Consider the following 8,372-nt stretch of genomic DNA (forward strand, 5'->3'; position numbering starts at 1 on the left):
ATGACAGCCTCAAGACCAGCTGCAGTGAGTTTGTCCCACTAACCTCTTTCAGCATCCTCAGAAAAAGAGACCAATCAGAATCTTGGAGGATTTTCCCTAGAGCATATCATATGAAGCCAGTGGATACAAGTGGCACAAGTACTGGGCTGTAGTGGATGTGGGGCACTGCTGAGATTCTTCTCTTCAAAACTGAGGCACTCAGTTGCTGGACTGTTGAGGGCTGATAGTTCTCAGCTGAATCGCTGTCTGGACATTACTTTCAGCTGAAGGGAGCCACCTCAATATTATGCCTCTCCCTGGGAAATGGCCTGTGTTGAATGACTTGTCACTGTGGGGTTATAAAACTCAGTCCCTTGACTCAAGTGGTACAACTCAGAAGGACCATCCCAGCTCCAGAGAACCCTGTGGGATTAGCTGAGTCCTTTGTTACAACTGCAATATAGTTCAACTCCTCCCTATGCCCATTCCTATTTCCTTTACTCCTCTGTAATTGTTGATCCTGAGTGCATTTCTCAAGAACTCTCCTGCATAGCAACAGCCATCTCAGAGTCCATTTCCCAGGGAACACAAGTCATACCATGTCTTATTCGGGTAGATCAGCAAAGATCAGAGACTCTATATGAAGTACACACAACTGTACTGCAATATACAATCCTGATGTGTGGTCTTATTTAGTTGGGGGCTGCAGTAGGTACTTTCATGCCTTACTTTATTTACTCCTTTTAGCAACCCTGGGAGGTGGCTACATGTCATTCCCAAGTTACAGATGAGAAACTGAAGCACAGAGAAGTGAGGTATGTTGCTAATTTCATACAAGTAGTTAGCACTGAAGTTGGAATTGGAGGTTCATCATTCTGCCTTCTACTATACTATGCTGTTCTAAAGGCTTTTGGAACACAAGATGGTAGGTGTTTGCTGGAGGCTCCCAATACATCTGAACTGAGTATGTGAGACTGTGTGTAAGGGGCTCCCAAGCAGTGCATGATCCATTCATAAGTTTACCTGTAAGAAAGCTAGTCTACTGGTCATTGTGGTTTATCCTCTGATGGAGAGAGGGGAGTAATTTAACTTGTTAACTTCTTTGGGATGGATTAGCTATTAAAGAATTTTAAGTGACGTAGATTTGTGTGTCCTATTGACCATGAGAATGAGAAAGAAAATGGTAGCAGAGGGACAATAGTTTCTTCTGCTTTGACTCTAGTATTTCTTAATGCTATCGACCAGGTGGTAATTGGAAGCCAGGCTTGGTGTCCTTGCCTCTTGTTGCCATGGACAATAGTGAATGTTGAATAGAGATTATGTCAGAGACTGGAGAAAGATACAGACCCTCATAAGCCCAGGGAGAGTCTTAAGCTTGTATCTAAGTTTCTTTACTCAAAGCTAATTTTGGTTATATCATGTTGTAAATAAAGTTGGCATTAGAGTACTGCAGACAGCTGTTGAGAGATGGGCAGAAGTATGTAATTGCAGCTCTCATAAAGATTTCAGTCTTGTACTTTCAGTAAATAGATGATAATTAAATTGAAAAACTTTAACCTTCACTAATTATAGAATGTGCTTCAAACCCTGACCATGGCGGTAGTTATTGTGGTGAAGTCTCCCGGTTCTGTCTATAGTTTACAGCATTTGTGAAACTCCTCTTCATTTTGCCTGATTTTCACCAGGATATTTCTCGTCTGTGGTTTGTGTTATGTTGCCTACAGGGGAAAAAAGTCACCTGCTTAACTATTTAAATAGTCGTAGGTCTATAGTTTCCTGAAATAACCCAGTCTAACTTTCTCAGGAAGGTGTGATATTCCCTTTTCTGGGAATTGCTTTTTGCTTCTGATTCTTGCCCTCAGTGACATCTATGCCGGTATCTTATTTCCATGCTAAGTGAGATAAAGTTAAAGCATAAAAATTAGCAAAAGGCATCACCAAAAAATTGCCAGGCAAGGTGTCCCCTTTGCTCAACTCCCTTTATCCTCTTTGCACTGACCTCACATGTTGGTAATGGCTATATATTGGGATACATTTCTGACTTAAATTTTTTAAAGGCTAGTAATTGTCTTCTGGTACTTGTTATTCCTGTTGTCAATATTTCTTAGATATGATATTCTTCTAAAAATATTTTTTTAAAAATCCCTAATGAGTGATTTCAAAAGGCGGGGGTTGGATGTGAGGGGTAGTACACTTTTTCTTGATGTAAACCAGGAGCACAGGTAACTTTTTTTTTCTTTTCCATCACTATTTCTTGGAACTTTGAAAGCACATCAGTGAATCAAATCAGCTTCCCCAAACATCAGTGGATTGAGCATAGCTGAGAGTTATTGTTTCCAATTTTAATTGTAATTAAGAAAAACTTCAATGCTATGAAGGAAAAAAATTATTGAGAGGAGGAGCAGAAGAGAGCCTTCTGAGCTGGAAATGCCATATACCATGATCCTGAGTGGTGGTTACATTCATTGAGTGGTATGCATAAGACTTGAGCTCTACATTGTATATATGTTACACCACAATAAAGAAAACTAATATTTTCTAGTTTTGAAGCATCTTTTATTTGAAAGCATTTAGAACATGAGATAAAGTAAGGGAAAGAAATTTTTAAAGTGTAAAGTGTAAATTTTAGTTCCATCTATGGAAGTAAAAGATGTCATGATCTAGAAATATAACTAGCATATTTGGTATACGAAGTGGATTGCCCTCTACCCTCTAGCCCTGGATTTTTAAATTTTCTATTGATGTATAGTTGATTTCCAGTGTTGTGTTAGGTTCAGATGTATAGCAAAGTACATATATAGTGTGTGTGTGTGTGTGTGTGTGTGTGTATATATATATATATTTGTATATATAATGAATGTGTGTGTGTGTATACACACACACTTCAGTCCCTTGGCCTGGTGCCAGAGAGGGAGTTCTCTTTGTGCCAGATGATTCTTACCTCTGTCCCTGCTGTGGGACTCAAAGGTTTAATTCTAGGGCAATTAACCTGCAGATCTTTCTCCAAGTCTTTGACCTTACTACAATGTAATGAAATAGCACCTATTGTCCCCGGGATGGTCACGGACAAAATTTCCAACCGTTGGAGGGGAATTCATTGGAGTCAGGGGTTGTATTAAGGATATCTATTATAGAGATAGAACACGTCGTAAGGGTGTAATGAGGATGAGAACAGGTTGGAACACTTACATTCCTGTTAACACTTGGCTAAGCGTTTGTGGCAGAAAACTGCTAGTGCTGGCAGATTAATGAAGAGAGAAGAAGGAAAACTGCTCTGTGAGTTCCAGACTAGATTCATCATTAAAACAGGTTTGAATGTCACTTGGACACTGTGGAGTTGTAGTCTACCCTTTCAGTGTGAATCCCGAGAACAGGGAGAGCCTGAACAATAGGGCCTGAGAGCCGGCAAATTCTTGCCTTTCCTCCTCTCATCTACCTCTTCTTCAGCAGCTAGCTCAAGTTTCATATCTCTCACCACTTCAGCCCATATTGGTCTCCCCATTCTTGTTTTGCTTACGATCTGTTTCTTTCACATGGCACTCTGTAACTTTTGACCTTATTTCTTCAGTGGTTCATATGAATGGCATATTTCTTCAACTTTCTTGGAGGGAAAACATCACCTTCATTTTGTATCCACTTTAGGGAATAGCACATTGCTTTAGAGGTATTAGTTAATCAAAATATCTGTGGAATGAACAAATAGTGTAATCAAGGCTTCTATAATATTAGGTACTCAATGTTTAAAGTTAATGCTGTGTAAAAATGAGTGCATGACGATATTATTTTGAATCTCAAGTAATCTTGTTCTTAATGTTACATTCTTTATTTACTTTTAATTTTCCTTTTGCAATTCAATCTGACAAGAGAGGCCATTTGTGTATGTGTAGGAAACCCTTTGCTCAGTTTAGGCTTCCAGTAAATACAGGTTTTAAATAATGCAACATGGATATGGCTCATTATAGTCTCTAAATAATTACCAGGACCTTCAGTAAGGGAAATACTTTTCTGATGGATCATTTGATACCCATTTGTGGTAGACTTTTAAGTCATTAATAATCATAGAGATTGTCTCAATTGCTTTTGGAGTGAAGAATTCTTTTGTGATACGAAGAACTACGTTCCAATTCATCTGTTTTGCTACCCTGGATTTTCTTAAATTGGCTTGCTTTAAAATGGGCACACTTGGGCTTAAAAAAGCTCCAGAGACTTTCCATCCATCTACAAATACAAAAATAGCAATAATGACTGTCACCCCCCTTTTCCCCTGTCAGTTATGGGGACTATTTAAGCTTCTTTCTTTTTCATGCTCTAGAAGTAATGTGAGGTTTAGATTCGACTCCCTTTAATCTGAAATTCTGACTGAGCTCCAAACCACTTAGCAGCCTGCCATTTTTCAATGGGAGGGGAAAACAGCGATATAATTTACTGTCCACATTTTATAGCTTCCCCTTGAAAAAACCTGCTTACACAGTTCCTGTATTTGCAGAGACTAGAGAGTGAGATGGCTTTTAAACGCAGCCCTGGCTGGGCAATGCTGGGAAACTCAAAGGAGCTGACAGGCCATCTAGCTGGTGCAAGGTGCTGAGAGATAAGGGGCTCTGGGAATAACATTGTCAGGGAAAGTGTGAAGGAAGAGGTAGGCATCACAACAGGTTTGATGAGCCAAAAGGGGAAGCACTGTACGAAAGGACAGAGGTTCATGGCTGGCCTCCGCCACTGAACTTAGGTGTAGCCTAGATAAGCATCGTGTCATTGTTTTAGTCAGGCAGCAGCATTTACTGGGCACTGACTCACTGTTGGGGACTTTCTTTACTGTTACCCTATCTGAACCCTGGTCTCTTAGAGATTCAGCCAAAAGAATCTCTGGCCTCACATACTGCTTTTATTACTGAACAGGCAGTGTCTGCCCTGGGCCTTGCCTAGGAAAACTGGAGAAGAGGTGGGATTCGTGAGGCCTCACCCTCAGGATGGTGTTCCACCCACCGGGACTTTCCCCACTCTCCTTGTCCCCGTGCTCGACTGCCTCACATTGTTCAGCAGTTTTCATTTTCTCCTATTCACTTCATCTGTTCACTTCCAGCTCACCCATTCATGGAACAGTTACTGAACACTTACCATGGGAGGACACACACTGGAGAAATTCTGTATTCACCAGGGTTCTCAGACAAGCAGAATCAATAGGATATCCTATATATGATATAGCATTTATATATATAGATATAGGTAGATTATTTATGTATGTATGTACGTATGTACGTATGTATGTATCTATACAGTTAACCCTTGAACAACATGGGGGGGGGTAGGAGCACAGACCCCTGCACAGTCGAAAATCCATGTATAACTTTACAGTTGGCTCTTTATATCCAAGGTCCCACATCTAACCAACTATAGATAGTGTAGTACTGTAGTATGGATTTATTGAAAAAACTCCACATATAAATGGACCTGCACAGTTCAAACCTGTTCAAGGTCTCTCCCTCTCTCTCTCTCACACACACACTTACAGATTGATCAGTCTATCTTTCCATCTGTCTATCTATCTGGCCATAATCTATTTAGATTTATTTTAAGGAATTGGATTATGGAGAGTGGCAGGTCCAAAATATGCAGGGTAGGCTGACAGGTTGGAGACCCAGAGAAGAGGTGATGTTGCAGCTCAAGTCTGAGGCAGTCTGGAGGCTGCCTTCCCTCTTCATTGGGGGAGGTCAGTCTTTTTTCTATCAACATTTTCAACTTATTGGATGAGACCCATCTAAATTATAGAAAGTAATTTGCCTTTCTCAAAATTTACTGATTTAAATACTAATCTCATCTAAAAAATACTTTCACAGCAACATATAGATTAGTGTTTGACCAAAAATCTGTGTACCGTGGCCTAGCCAAGTTGACACAAAATTAACTGTTATGGGTACTATGTATATTATAAGAGAAAGTACTATAGGCCCTTGTCCTCAATAAATATATGTTTAATTAGAGAGATGCTCATATAAATAAGTAAATAACTATAAATCAAGTCATGAGCCTTGTGATGAGTTCTTTATCAGCTATCAACAAAGAGCTTTGGGAATCCAGAGGAAAGAATGATCAATTCTGACTGGGAGTAGTAAGAAAGGCTTTGTAAAAGGGGTGCAATTTGTGGTGGATATTGAAAGCTAGGTAGGCTTTTGCTAAATGAAAAAAAGGTAGGGATTGGGGGAGGGGAAACAGTCTAGGTCCAGTAAATACAGAATTTGTTCATGAGTTCATGTATTTTCTAAAATTTTCAACCCTCTGAATGGGATTAGTGCTCTTTTAAAAGAGATCCATAGAGCTCTTTCAGCCTTTGGCCCATGTGAGGATATAACAAGAAGCCTGCAACCCAGAAGGGGGCCCTCGCCCAACCATGCTGGCACCTTGATCTCAGAGTTCTAGCCACCAGAACTATGAGAAATAAATTTCTGTTGTTTATAAGCTGCCCAGTCTGTGGTATGTTTTTAAATAGCCGCCTGATAGACTAATTCAATGATTTAAACAAATGACTCCAAAGGAGTGGGGTTGGTGCTATAATGGAGGTATCTTTAAGGTACAGATGATGGAGTGATGAGTTCCATAGGAGATCTGAGCAAAGGTATATATATTGCAAGGTGTGCTGAAGCAAGGGGGCCTGGAGTCTAGGTAGCTGATGAAGCCAGAACCAAGACAGAGGCAATGGGAATAGGAAGGAGGGACTTAACATTAGATTAACACTCTGTAAGTCTAGGAGATAAAGCTTAGTCACTGATTTTGGGAAAGTGGAGCAACTTAGGTGTCAGCACTCTTAGTTGCATGCAAAGTAATACCCTCAGCTAACTGAAGTAGAAAAAGAATTATGGAAAGATATTTCCTAGGTCACAGGACTTCCAAGAGATCCAAAGAGTCAGGATTGGGGGCCATGCAGCCAGGAACCATGCTCACACCACACCATGGGGTTCCTATAGTGAAGAGTCCACTGTTGGCACCACTGGGCACTGTGTATCACACCACAGGTAAACTCTGATGCTGGGCATGGGATACCAGAACCTCCACGACTGCTTGCTCCAAACTGCATACCTCTACCTTCAACCTCATGAATGTGACACCGTACAGCTCTGGTTTCCTCAATGGGTCAAAAGCTTGTATCCCGGCTGCAAGGGAGGCAGGGAAAGGGACATTCTGCTTTTTCTACTTTTGGGGGTTTGAGGAATTTCTCAGATTTGGAATGGATGATCACAAGATGCTGGTGGCAACAAACATGGCTACTCCAGGTGGAGAAGGAGAGGAAGGACTCAAAACTGACTCCAGGGTTTCTCATTTAGCAAATGGGTGATTAGAGATACTGTGACTAAGGTCAGGAAACTGGAAGGAAGAATACATTTCTGGGGCTAAAAAATTTAGTTTGTTCTCAAATACATGGAATTTAAGATATCCGTAGCACATCGATGTGATGACAGTTAGACAATAGGCAGCTAGTAATTTGGATCCCAGGTTCAAGATCGTAGGTAGAGCTAGAGATGTATATTTGGGAACCAATATACAGATGTGGGAATGGATAAGGTTGATCGGGAGGTACATAACCCTGGTGAACGTTGCCTCTGAAGGGCAGATAGAAGAGAAGGAAGACCCACTCAAGGATTTTGAGAGGTAGAGTGAGAATCTAAAGACAGAAAATTAGAGGGTCATAGAACTCAAACATGCAAAGGAAGGAGATGGTGATCAAGAGAGTGAAATGCTGCAGAGAAATGAGTAGAGTGAGGGCTAAGGGTCACTGCGTCTCACAGATAGGAATTCATTGGTGGTGCGTAGAAGTTCTTTTGCCTCAGGCCAAGATCATGACCCATTTAAGGGTGGACAGTCACATACCCTATACCTCTCCTTAGCCCCTATCCAATATACAGCTTTCGTCCCTTTGTCCCCACCCAGTCCTCAACTGTGCTTCTCTTAACCCTCCCAGTATCCCTTTTCAAGACCAGCTTACCGTACGTTTCCTAATAACAAACCCTCCCTCAAACTAGTATCCCATTTTAATCTCAGTCCCCAGCTGTGCCTTTCCCAGCCTCACTGTTCTATCAGCTCCCACTTTCTTCTCCTTTGCTGTCTCCATCCCCTCTCTGTTCTCTTTGGTGTTTCTTCAATTGCAGGGTCACTCATCTAGCACCCCATATCAGTCCCTAGGCCTGAACTGGTTCCCCAACTCCTTATTCCTGGATGTACTTCCCATCCACCAATCGAACTCCCATTTACCCCAGATTTGCCAGTACTTCATGCACCAGAACCCTCACCTACACCCACCATTTTCCTGGCACTGGGGCGGGTCTCAGTCTTTGGAGTCTTTGCTGGCCAGCCTTTGTCCTACTTTTCTCTGCCTATCTCTCTCATTTCTAGTCCCTTCTCTC

Source organism: Phocoena phocoena, chromosome 3 (genome assembly GCF_963924675.1).
Source record: "Phocoena phocoena chromosome 3, mPhoPho1.1, whole genome shotgun sequence".
Classification (NCBI taxonomy): domain Eukaryota; kingdom Metazoa; phylum Chordata; class Mammalia; order Artiodactyla; family Phocoenidae; genus Phocoena; species Phocoena phocoena.